This window comes from Pleurodeles waltl, chromosome 2_1, assembly GCF_031143425.1.
Source record: "Pleurodeles waltl isolate 20211129_DDA chromosome 2_1, aPleWal1.hap1.20221129, whole genome shotgun sequence".
Taxonomy (NCBI): domain Eukaryota; kingdom Metazoa; phylum Chordata; class Amphibia; order Caudata; family Salamandridae; genus Pleurodeles; species Pleurodeles waltl.
In genome coordinates this window covers 614,194,803-614,208,663 of record NC_090438.1, presented here as the reverse complement: position 1 = coordinate 614,208,663, position 13,861 = coordinate 614,194,803, and the positions used below count along the sequence as shown (strand labels likewise).

The 13,861-nt window shown below is 47.4% G+C and overlaps 1 protein-coding gene across 1 annotated transcript in view; it reads left to right on the top strand.

Annotated features, from left to right (window-relative positions):
- VPS41 (VPS41 subunit of HOPS complex) overlaps nucleotides 1–13,861 on the top strand; it is a 769,622-nt gene that overhangs the window by 658,517 nt on the left and 97,244 nt on the right. The window lies entirely within an intron of this gene.

Below are 13,861 nucleotides of genomic sequence, written 5' to 3'. Positions count from 1 at the left end.
TCACAATAAACGAGCAAGTGCAACTTAGTGACAATGAATGAGTGAGGATGAATACGTGAGAATGAGCATGAGTGACTGAATGTATGTAAGCGTGAGTAAGAATGTGGTGTTATGCGTGTGAGTCTGCCACTTGCTGTGGAATAGTGAAAGTAATTTTTCTTGTGGAGGCACCCATGGCAAAATATTGGTGCTGTCAGTCCTTAGTATAACAGACAACATATTGGCAGACTGGCGGTTGTTCTTGGCATAAAGATAAACTACTGGTACTGTTGTACTATTGCCAGTTTGTACTGGAGGCAGATATAGGGATATAGTAAAGTACGGATACTGGAACAATAGTGGTAATTCTTTGCATATAGAGCACCTGTAGAAAGATCCTGGATCTGGCTAGCATGAAGCAGTTTTTGGCCTAGGGGCATCCAGGGCACAATGCTGGCAGTAGCACATTGGCAGTAAATAGTGTCATAAGGGAGGTTAAGTGTGGCATATAAGAGGGTGGCAACCATGACAAAATGCTGGTGTGCACACACCGGGGTAAATTTTGACATACGGGTCATATGGATGGCATTAATGGCAAAATTCTGGTTCTTGTACATTGTATGCAATTTTTGGCCAAAGAGGGGCACCCACGACTAAATGCTTGATATGGAAAAATTGAGGTAATTTCTGGCATGTGTGGGCACCTACAGCACATTTTGAAAAATTGGGTCAACTCCTGGGAAGTGTCAGCTTTCATTGGCTTGGCATACCATGAAATGGCTTGAGTATTAAGGAGTGTCCTTTCACAGCGTATTGCATTTGAACAAATGTGTATTAAATTTGTGCTTTAAAATGCACAATTCAATCCTTTTTGTTTTTTTAATTTTCTCTCTGGCAGGGCCCCCTGAACCCTCTTTGAAGAGGTCTGGATCACTTGCTTCATTCGCTTGCTACAATTCACAGCTACTACTATGATCCAGAACTTTCAAAGATCACATCAGCCCCATATTTTATGTTGCATTCAAAACAGACATTTGTTTGTCTTGTGCTGTTATATTAATCATGGTATTTTAGCAATGTCACTATGATGTCATCAGGGTTGAGGTCATGTTGCATGACCCCCGAGTCAAAGGTCACATGATGTCACTATCAATGACATCATTAAGGTCAAAGGTCATGTGATGTTACTACCGCTATCCCTAGTATTTTGGTGAATCAACATCCATGGTTATTGGTCCCTTTTAATAGTTCATACGAGTTGTAGCAAGATTTTCTGGACCCAGTTGGAACCTGTGAACCATGAGAGGATTACCTGCTGGTAGATTGTGTCAACCAGAAACAGTGCTACTGAAGGTAACTAACTTCTAACTGTGTTGCTAATTATTTCAACTTCGTTTCATGGTGTCTCTGGTCAGGCCCTGTGATTAAAAAAAAACAGCCACAATTTTACGAAATCCACTCTTCTCTGATACAACATTTTCGGTTTTCTGAATACCAAATTATGGAATACATTCAATGTAAAAATGCAACCTTTCAAATTAAAACTACTCATGATTAATACTCCTTTTGAGACACCCACATCAAAGATATATTGTGGACTCCTTCTGTTGAATTCAATGCTTTTACATTTTTGCGACCTAATTTCTGACTTAAAATAGGATTTTGGCCATTTGTTTCTGTTTAAAGGTGTGTATGCCATCATGCCCTAGTACAGATTCTAGTGTAACTTTGTTTTTCTCAAGTGAAACTTAGGGGCTCATTCTGACTTTGGCTGGCGGCAGAGGCTGCCCGTCAAAGTCCTGCGTTGGGATGATTGCTTATGCGGCCGTCCCAACGCGGGCCCTATTCCGAGTTTCCTGCTGGGCATGCGGGTGGGAAACAGTGCTTTCACCCGCTGGCCCAGCGGGAAACTCACCACAACATTGATGCAGGCTCGTAATCAAGCCGGAGGCAATGTTGTGGTGCATCGGGTTCGACAGCACCTGTCACACTTTTCACTGCCTGTAATTCGGGGACCCCCATGGATGCCCCGACTGCCATGCAAAGGCTGGTGGAGTGGGGACTCGTTATCCAGAGCAGCTGCCTTGGCAGATTCTGACCATCGAGACCGCCAGGCTGTAGACTCGCGGCAACTTGGCGGTGCTGGCGGTCGGACCATGGCGGCTTCACCACGGTCGTAATGTGGTGGTTGGACCGCCCCTATAATGGCAGTCCGACTGCCAAACCGAGTGTGGTGGTCTTAAGACCGCCACACTCATAATGAGGGACTAAGTGCTGCTTTGCTATCGAGAAATTTTAATGAAGTTAAAACAGAATTCATCTGGTACAGATAACCTCAGGTTAAAATCTTGCACTACAAATGTATAATCTTTGCGATAGCTAGATGCAGTGGGTGCCCATTTAAGAATCCTGCCTCCTAATTTTGACTGCTTCTAAAAGTTAGGATAATAAATCAAATATTTACCTCTTTCCTCAATCCGGACGGCATAGTCAGATTATTTTTTCATAATTATAGCGCATCTAGACACATACAATATCATGATTGATCTTGCCATTGTAATTAATTTAGGAGGCAAGTCAGTGAGCTAACCAGAGCATAGGAAAGACGTCTTTTTCCTGAGAAATAATTAAGTTACATTTCAGAGTTGTCCCTGACCATTCACTTGGCATTACTAAATCTATACATGTGTAAGAAGATCAAGATAAACTCTTTGAAAACTGGTAGGTTCGCTGCACAGATCAACGTAGATCAAGTACGTTTCATAGTTTAAGGATATATGTAAGCTTGTGTACCAATATTCTTGTCTATTCGATGTGATAATGATTGGTTATGTTGTACTGTCACCAAACGTATTTCATTTACCATATTCAGTTAATAGCTCATGAAAACCCCCCACATTGTGTATGATGTCCTCACTAATAGGAATTAGTAAAACTTAATTGTCCGTGACATTTTAATCAAAGGATTTTTTTTTTATTTCATGCTTTGTTTTAGGTACATTTATTTTAATGACCAAGCATTGCTTTCACCTCCTAGACAGAACCACGTTCTTGTACATTGCACTATGTGACCAAAGGACCAGAAACTGTGTCTGCATGTTTGCCTGGTGTGAACTTTGAGTGTGTGCTGCCGTTTACATTGGATTGCTGTCACTTGCACTTGGGCAGCTCGGTTAACTAACTGTTTAATGTTGTGCTGCTAAAATCCAAATAGATATACCTTTGTTACAAGTACCCTGGTAATATTGATCCGTGCACAGATGGGTTGTTGTGGCCTGAACGGAAATTACCAGTAATGTGATTTCCCTCACTCCCAGGTTGATTTACTCATGTACCTTTCACCAAGGAAAACATGGTGATCTTTGAATGTGGTGACGGGTCAGGGAAGAAGAACAAACTGTAGTAATAGGTTGTGCACATTTGTTACCTCCTGTTCCACCTTAATCTGACCTCCCCAACATGCAATTGTATAGTAATACGCTCCCATGAGAATCCACAGCCCACTATATCGGCATCTTCCCAGGCAGCATAAGCACATTAGAATACTGGGCTACTCCTAATGATCCCTTTAGTCTGAAACGTCAGAGCCTGTAGAAATAGGAGGAGGTCAAGTTCCAGGTAGACCATCAAGGCTAACAATTGCTAGCTTTATAAGTCGCTGTAGTGCCGGCTTTACTTCTGCTTCTACCACCAAGTTTTCAAAAATGAGCCTATAGCATGTATTTTGAGAACTTCTTTCTGTACCTTAAAATTTGTTTCATCCAGACATTATTCAGAGGTTTCTAGAGCAGTACCACTGCTGACATAAGTATTCTTAGAGGCCAAAAAGCTGACAGTGTTTTCGATTGGTCCCTCTCTGGGGTTGATAAGCTTCATAAGAACCCTTGTTCTATCCCTTTGTGAGGGACCCAATGCTTTAGTACTTATGCAGTAGGTCGTAGACAGTTCATGCCACCTACAGAGTCCTTTTACAGGGGTGCCAGAGCTGCCTGAATATCTTTATTTCCCTGAGTTTATAAGACAAGCCTGTAGTCTTACAGTGGCATCTTGAAATAGTGCTAAAAACAATAAGATATTTCTAACCAAAATGGAAATTATAGGAAGTGTGACAATCAGAATGAATGGTGTGTATCAGGAATTACCTTTAATTGTAGTTAATGCAGTCATTTTACAAAATAGCACATCTGTTGCTGGGACCGAGTCGTACTCCTTCAAAGTGCCTATGCATTGACAAAACATACAGGTTTCCTGACTTGAAAGTGCATTTTTAAGTCTGCATGCAGTCACCCAAGTTTGTCTGTTTCTCAATCGAGCAATCAACTTCTCTCAGCTCTCTCTTTCTTGGTCTTTCTCATCTGGTCCTATAGACTACCTTCATCCTTTGACCCCTTTGCTCTTTCCTCGTCTGCTAGTCCCTTTGACTAATATCTGGTGAATTATTCTGCGTGCAGATTCATCAACTCTTGAATACTGCTCTATGCCCCATACTAGTCCAGAAAACTGTTCTCCATAGCTCTACCCCAATGATAGGAGGTAGCAACTGCGATGATGGAAGTGGCGTCCTTTTGACGTTACCAACCCCGTAAAGCTCCCCACTTTTATACCAACATCAGTTCCCTTTTTTTAGCACCTTTCTTTCCTCGAGAAAATTGTTCTGTCAGAAGGGCAGGAGCTTGTTTCATTTCTGTGGTGAATATCAGGGGACAAATGTCAGTTACCAAGCTTGGGCTCTTACCATGACTTCAAATCTTGTGAGTCGTGCAGGAGCATGCATTCAAAGGCTATTAAATGGTGGGACGCAAAGCTTTTTATTGCTAAAGCTAAAGAAAATAGTTGGAGGTGCAGGTCCCGATGTCGATGTAGGTCACCAGGGTTGTCGGAGTCAAGATCCCCCAGAAGAAAGCATGAGAAAAAGAGAAAACAGAAGAGCAAACACAAGTGCGCTAAGTCACCCAAAGAGCTATTGGATTCATCTTTAAAATCAGAGTTGATCAAGGCGTTCCTGCATTAGGAGCCGGCACCACTGATGCCATCAGAGACCCTGTTTCCACCACACCCTACCCATCTTCCCCAGTATCCAGACTTTCTGGCTGCGGGACCCAATCTGGTGCTTTATCACAGCCCATTTGTTGGAAATATTCTGGCATGCTATGGACCTCTCTGGTGCGCTTTTGTGCCCTATGGGACCTTTGGGGATTTCAAATGGGTTTTCACTAGCCGGTCTTACCCCAGCTCAATTTACCCCCACCCCCACACCCCCTTGTGCCACGCCCAGCAGTGCCATTGATTTGGTCATCCCTGGAACTGACTCATATCCATCCAAAACCATCTCCTTCACTGGTGCCAGTTTCTCCCATGCCCCGAACTCAATTTACACCGATCCCAGCGTTGGCGCTGTCCCTACTTCTACTGCCATTATTTAAGTCTAGAAGGAAGACTCAATGCCACCTGAGTAGAGGCAGCTGTGAGAGCACAATGCTCTCTATAAACTATTTGGCAAGGCCTCTGATCAAGATAGGAGATCTAAAAGGATTGCGGCTTTGCCCAAAACGATCTTTCCAGGCAGGATCCTGGAAATTGTAGTCCTTTAACCTACATGTCAATATTCATTCCACGTGTCTGCTTGAGTGTTATGGGCATGGTTTTAAGAGATAGCAGACATGCTAGATTCAGGCCCATATCCAAGATCTGATCTGGAACAGTTAGGCAATGTCATGACAGATGATACAATCTGGCCTTGATACGGCAGACTTGGGCACCAGAATGATGGGGATATCCGTCGCTGGCAAGAGACATGTCTAGCTGAGAACTACTGTTTTTTCCCCCCAGTGTTCACTCAAAGTTGAAATGTTCGAAGGCTAAGTCCGCATTTTCCCCTAACAGTTTAGTGCACTGTCAAGGTAAAATTCTGACTTAGTCTTCGAACACTTCAAAGCAAGTTCCCCTCTAGCCTACTCTCAGGGTCTGCAGCCCCAAAGGAAGAAAATCTTGGTATTTCAAGAATTTCATAGCTTTGGAAGAGGCCTCATCTACTGACAGTCCCTTGGGACCCTTGCTCTGCAGCAGTCTGAGATCCCCATTCTGCAACAATACAGAGGCTGTGGAAAGGGCAGAGGCTGCACACCTCCTCAGACAGTCACTGCTTCCTCCTCCTCCTCTTTCTTCCCAGCCACCATGGGAATCAGCTCTAGTTCTCTTTTGTCAGGCCATATTAATTGTGGAAAAGGGGGAAAGCCCCACCTTTGCAGCAGCCTCCTCCTCCCCGGATCCCTCCCTCTTTTCAGACCTTTCATAGGAACATATTCTCATAGTGCAGCAAGAGGTGTCAGTCTTGTTTCAAATGGGAGCTGTGAAGTTGATGCCAGAGCAGGAACTTGGACAAGGGTGCTACACCTGGTACTTTATTTTCATAAAGAATGACACAAGGAGATGTTAAAGATGATGCCCCTTGCTCAATGTATTATGGTACTCAAGATTGGAGACTGAATGATATTGCTAGACTTACTGGACATATATTGATCCTGAAGTCCCACATTACCTGCATTTTGTGGTGGGCACAACTCACTATGATTTTGCAGTTCTTCCTTTTGGCCTGACATAGGCACCGTGAGTCTTCATGGAAGTGATGGCACTGTTAGCAGCTCAGGGATTCCATTTTTTCCTACCTGGATGCGTGGCGTTTGAAGGCCAGGACTCCGGAGATGGTGCTCTCACACCTGCAGACAGCTACATCCTTGCAGCATAATGATCAGCGTGCCTAAGTTTCACATGGAGCCCTTTCAGCGCCTCCTGTTTATAGGACAATACTTGAAGCCACCTTCAGCTGAACCAGCAAACTTATGCAGACGGTACAAGACACACAAATGTTGCTCCCACATTTCCAAGAAGGTGCTTGAAACCCATTCCTTTGTGTACTTCATCTGCTTGGTCGGCTATCTACTTGGCTCCTCCTGGTCACACATGCCCTCTGACATATGAGTACTGTCCAGTATTGCCTCCACAGGCAGTGGTTCCAATATGGGGTTGACATTGCAGAATTGATTGTAGTCTCTGGGAACACATCGGTGGAGCTTACCTGGTGGGATGTGGAAGAGAAAGTTTCAAGAAGAATTCCCCTCCTACACCCTCTACCCGTATCCACAGCAGTGAGGAATGCCTCCATCCTATGGTGAAGGGCTATCTAAAGGAACTGGAGATCAAAAGTCTCTGGTCTCCGAAGGAGCAGTGTTTTCACACCAGTCTGCTCGAACTGAGGACAGTTTGCCAAGCGCATAAGACAGTTTTCCCTTCTCTTCATGGTTGGTCATTGCAGCTCTTGATAGACAATATGACTACAAAGTGCTCGATCAACAAGCCAGGGAACGTAGGGTACTAGCTTCGCAGTAGGGAAGATCTGAGGCTCTGGTCCTGTCACACAGAAACACAGAATGTAGTTGGTGACAAATAATCTGGTGGGCTTGCTGAACACTAGAGCCAATGACCTGAGCCAGTGTCAGTGCTATCTTGCCAACCAGAAGTGGAATTTCGACCCAGAGATTGTAAAGAGCATCTTCGATCAATGGGGCATGCCCTTCTTGGATCTCTTTGCCACTCGATCCAATTCACATTGCCGGAGGTTCTGTTCCCTCCAGCACTGAATGCAAGGAGCATAGGGGGATGCGTTTGGTTGAAGAGCATTTTTCCTACTGACCACTTGTTTCCTCCCATACCTACTGTTCCTCTTGTTCTGAGGAAGATCTGCAATTATCAGGGCCAAGTAATCTTAGTGGCCGAGATTGGTATGCAGACAATGCACCTCTCATTATGTGCCTTTCTCCATCTTCCTCTCAGGGTGGATCGTCTTTCCCAATTGGAAAGACAGGTCCTCCATTCAAATCTCCAGAGAATAGACCTTTGTTAGTGGCGATTGAGCAGAGACAGTTGATTGTCTTCCAACTGCCTGATGACGTGGTGGTTGTGATCGTTTCTGCTCATTGTTCCTCCACAATTCTGTTTACTCTGGGAGGGTGGTTTGCTGTTCGATGAGCAGATCACCAGATTGAAAATGCAGCTTTCTGACATTCTCAATTTCGAGCATTAGCCCAGGAAGGCTGTGCTGTATGTACAGTGAAGGGTTATTTAACAACCTTGTTGACTTTCTTTTGCCTCCCAGATAAAATGTGACTTTTTGAGTCACCCAGGCCCTCATTATGACATTTGCAGTATTTTCCGAAGACTGCTATGGTGACGGCTGCCAACAGACCGCCGCGGAGGCGGGAATACGCCCGCCAGATAATGACACACAAACACAAAACCGACAGAAACCAGCCACAACAACAATTCCGCCAGCCCCAACAGAGGTGAAAAACAGTCGTACCCTCCCCGCAACGCCAGCAACACACCGCCCTCCAAATAATGGACCACGAATCACCACAGCGGACATTCAACAGCGGTCACCTATTGGCGGTGCAGACTGCCACAGTAGAATTGGGCACCCAACACAAACAGAAGCCAACATTGGCCAGATGAAAAAACCCACACCTGACACATATACACACACTGTAAACACCCACCAACAGCACTATAAAACACACAGCCCACAATCCTTTGCAAACATGAAAAACGAACCACACCTTGCCAGCAAAAGACAATACAAGCACTGCACACACAAACCAAAGCCACCTATTCACCTTTCATGCATCAAACGCCACACACCATACCCCTACACCCATCAAACTCTGCACAACACACACACTACACCCACCACACCACAGGCATGTCCCCACAGAAGAATTGTTGTTTCAGAGATGAGGAGTTGCGGGTGATGGTGGAGGAAATTGTGAGGGTAGAGCCACAGCTGTTCGGTGCACAGGTCCAGCAGATAACCATTGCCAGGAAGATGGAGCTATGGCAGAGGATCATGGACAGGGTGGACTCTGTGGGAACACATCCATGCACAAGGTATGACATTTGCATGAGGTGGAACGACCTACTGGGGAAGGTGCGATCTATTGCATCCAGGCACCAACTTGCCATCATGAGGACTGGCAGTGAACCCCCACCTCCTCCCTCACAGTTGACAGCATGGGAGGAGCAAGCCTTGGCAATCCTGCATCCTGAGGGCCTCACTGGAGTCACTGGAGGGATTGACACTGGTAAGTCACCATTATTACCCTACCTCCACCAATACCTGCATGGCATGTTACCCCCTCACCCTAACTCCCTACACCCCACTCCATCCCATACAGTGCACCACCCCAATACACACTCTCAATTGTGTACCCCTGCATGCCCTACCCACTGCAAACACACCCCTCCCTGCTCTGCATTCACACACAACAGGAATGCATGGGTGGCATGTAGCACTACCAGTCCCACAATCCATCACCATACACTAACCAAAGGTGGGAGGACCTCACCCAACTCATAGGGAAAGCCAGAAATGTGGAATACGTAACAAATCACTTACATGTCCACAGGTGCCCCAGCCAGTGTCGGAGGAGAGCATGTGCCACGGCAACCCAGTCCTCCACCAGAAGATGCCCTCAGTGATGACAGCAACTCTGGATGTCCCGATCTGGATGAACTACCCGGCCCCCTGGGACCACTGATCAATCGGCTTCCACATCCCACACGCAGTCCACCACAGCCCCCCATCTGACTCCAACACCAGAGCAGCCACCCAAAATCCTCAAACCTCGGTCCCCAGGACACGTCAATCAATAGTGTGCCCACCTGCACAGAGACCCGCCCAGGCAAGACAATGAAGGTCCTGGTGTAAGTGGGAGCGGGCACACCGTTCAGGGGACAGAGGCACAGGGGGTCAGGGCTAGTGGGAGGTCAGCTGTTCGCCTGGGGGAGGCCAGACCCATTGGCAGGTGATTACTATCTTGCAGGAGAACCAGCAGCTGCAGGGGGTACACCACCAGGAGGTCATGCAGCAGTTGCAGGGTCTAAATGCCAACATGGCCTCCATTTCAGTGGTGCTGGGTGACATAGGCAACACGATGCGTGAGAACAGAGCACACTAGCGGGCCCCTTCCACTAGCCATTCTACTCACCAGCCAAAAATATCTGCTGTAGCTAGTTGACAGGAGGACCTGCTACACCACTTACAGACCACCAGCACCCCTCCCCCTGCAGAAGGTGAACCACCCTGCAAACGTTCCCTGCGACCCAGACAAACACCAGAGTCTGTTGCCAAGACCAATACCACCGCCAGGAAATGAGCCCCTCCAGAATGTCTTACTTGTGTGCCACAGAGTCACCTTGTTCACTTTCGACTGCCATTGCTCCTTTTCCTGATGATGGACCTCTGCTACAAACCAACTGGGCCACTACACTGAAGTTTTCATCCACCATCACCCCACTCTGTTGCACTATCCCATCCTTTTTGTCACTTCAGTAAACACCCTTTAACACAACTGAAGTATTTGTGCTTTATCATACAACAAATGCAATGTATTGAACTGCATTATCCTGTGCAAATGCCTTGTAATATGTGAATCAATCCAACAAATGTGTTTAAGCAATCTGTAATCATCACATCAATACACAGTTGTGACCACACCAACATCTGCAAAAAGGGAAACCATAAGTGACAGTCAGTAGAAAAGTAAAGGTAGTGCTTGGCACAATACAGCAGGCACACAGCACTTAACTGTAATGGAGGTATGAACAGAAGTACAGTCCTATCTGAGTGTCATTGGAAGTACTGCTGTATTATATGTGTCCTGTGGTCCACATCCTCCCCCTCCTCTCTATGCTGTCATCTTGCACCACTGGTGCATTGTCTCCCTCTCCTCCTGCAGGTAGGGCACATGGCGTCTGAGGGCCAAATTGTGCATCATGCAGCAAGCCACCACTATCTGGAAGACCGTCTTAGGGGCGTAGCTTAGGGGTTCACCAGTTAAATAGAGGCACCAGAACCTGGCTTTCAGTAGACCAAATGTGCGTTCAACAACCCTCCTGGTACACCCATATGCTTCATTGTACCGATTTTCTGGCACTGATTCCTCACTGGGGTCAGCAGCCAGGACCGGTTTGGGTAGCCAGAGTCACCTGGAAGTAGTGAGGGACACACATTACTCATGTACAGTGGCATGGAGTACAACTTCAGTTGGCATACACTGACATACATCGGGTGAAGACTCAAGCTCACCTATGAGCCACACTCTCTGTCTCTGTAGTCCTGCCATCACCTGTGGGACGCTGCTATTTCTCAACACATGGACATCATGCACAGATCCAGGAAACTTGGCAGTGAAGTGGGAGATGTATTGATCAGCAAGGCACACCATCTGGGCATTTATGGAGTGGTAACCCTTCCTTTTCCTGTAGACCTGCTCATTTGCCCTGGGCGGGACCAAGGCAATATGGGTCCCGTCAGTGGCCCCAATCACATGTGGTATGTGCCCCATGGCGTAGAGTGCAGGCTTTACAGTGGGCAAATCTTCACTCTGGGGAAATGAGATGTAGCTGCTCATGTGTTTGAGCGAGGCAGCCAAAACTCTTCCAAGCAGAATCGAAAAAAATGGCTGTGACATTCCTGCAGCCAAACCCAGAGTCACCTAGATAGATCCACTTGCCAGGAAGTGGAGCATTGACAATACCTGTACTGCACGGGGTATTGCAGCAGGTATACAGATAGCAGGAATCAGATCTGGCTCCAATTGTTGACACAGCTCAGTAACTGTGGCCCTGTCTAGACGATAGGTGATGATGATGTGCCGTTCCTCCAGTATAGTCAAGTTCACTAGGGGAGTCTGTACACGGGTGCTTGCCTCCTCCTCCGCAGTGGTAGGTAACTAAGTAAACCAAATATGAGAGTTGTGTGACTACAGGAAGTATGGACACACAATATCACAGTACACACAGCATGTATGTATGTAGCAGACTGGAATTTTCTTGGTGTGTACCATTGATACCTATGACGCACATCAAATTGTCCAACATGAGTACCAGCATTAGGAATTAACAACTGCCTGTCCTGTATGCAGGGACAGGTGGAAGTGACCTCACTCCTCCGGCGTTTGGCGTCATTGCGGAAGGCGGTCTGCACTGCCGTGCAACTCCTCATTGCTTAACATGGAGCTCTGTGGAGCACTGGAACCAATGATGATCTACGCCGGCGGTGTCATGACCGCCATTTTCTCTGTACCACTTCACTTGATTCCTTACTCTCTACTCATCAACACCTCCACTGCGTGCACTGCAGTGTCCTGTGTCTGGAACCCGCGATGGCCTGTGCTATAGGGGAAAGGGCCCCAACCTTCACATCCAAGGAGTTGGAAAAGCTTGTGGATGTGGTCCTACCCTTGTATGGGCAGTTGTATGGGCCTCCACACCAACAGGTGAGTGCCTCATGGGTACTCTCGATGCAACATGGCTGCATGACGATGTGTGTGCTGGCAGTGTGTCATGGGGTGGTGGTGTTTTTGCTGCATGCAATGTTTATGCAGAGGTACGGGTCGTGTGTGCTTAGTGTGGGATCTATGCATATCTAAGCCATTTCTGTTACAGAAAGGAGTGTTGATCTCATGGTGTTCATTCATCTGTGTTCCCTATGCAGGTCCCTGCCCATCAGAAGAAAGTGTTGTGGCATGCCATTGCCAAGGATGTGCAGACTCTGGGGGTAAATAGCCGATGGAGCACCCACTGCAGGAAACGATGGGAGGACGTGAGACGCTGGGCCCGGAAGACCGCAGTGGCCCAGCTGGCGACGGCCTACAAACGAAAGAGGGGTGCCTGTCGGACCCTGGCCTGCAATCTGGCGGTGGCCAATCCTGAATTGGATGCGCACTTGAGAGCAGCACAGCAGCCACAAGGGGGTGAGTACAGACTGTGTGGTATTTTTTTCTTTTTTGTTGCCTGCCCTGGGGTTTGGGAGCAAGGTTCTAGTCAGTGGATGCCCCAATATGCCGGTTAGCTAATCTTGTGGAGTCCTGCTTAGCAATGTAGGGTGGTATGTATATTTGGCATTGGTAAGCAGCTGGCATACCATGGCAGACATGGCTTAGTGAGTCCCAGTAGGTGTGCAGATGGTACTGTTTGGGTTCATTTTTGCTGTTGTTCTCAGGTAATGGTTTGTCATTGCGGTTCATACTGCACAGTGTTAGTCCCAGTGAGTGATTGTGATGTGTATGCCATATGTGCTGTTTTTGCAGAGAATGACCCTGTGCTCCCTTTCTTTCTCCCCCACCCTCCCTCCTTTTCTCATCCTGTCCTTGTGTGTATTAGCATCATCAGGCAAAGGAGCAGGGGCATCGGCGAGTGGGGGAGCTGCAGCCCACAGGACCCAGTAAACAGAGTCCACCAACGCTGAGGAGACCAGTGGGTTGGAAGGCAAGGGGAGCACCACGGGGAAGACTGGAGCTACGACTACAGACTCTAATTCCTCCTCTGATGGAAGCTCCCTGGTGGTGGCAGACCCCTCTGGGACCACCCCAGCTACTACCCCCCTGTACACCAGCACTACCCTCCCACTAGCCCCACACCCAGTTGCTCGCGTCCGCTCACTATGGAGGGTGGGCATCGTCTTCACCCCAGGCACCTCAGGCCCTGCCCAAGTCAGCCCTGCTGCCCTCACTGAGGAGGCTATTGACCTCCTGAGATCCATCTCTGTAGGGCAGTCAACCATAGTGAATGCCATCCATGAGCTGGCATCCCAGATGCAGCAATGCAATTCTCGGTGGCTTGGCTGCCCTACAGAGATTGTTTCAGGCTCTGGCCTCCTCTTTGATGACAGCCAGTGACCCTGGTTCTTCCGCCCCCCCTCCAACTTCCCAGTCCCAAAGCCCTCTTCCCCCAACCCATCCCATGCACACAATCAGACAAGCATGCACCTAAGACAACAGACAGGACTCGCACAGACAAGTAAAGGCACCACACTTCACTCCACAAG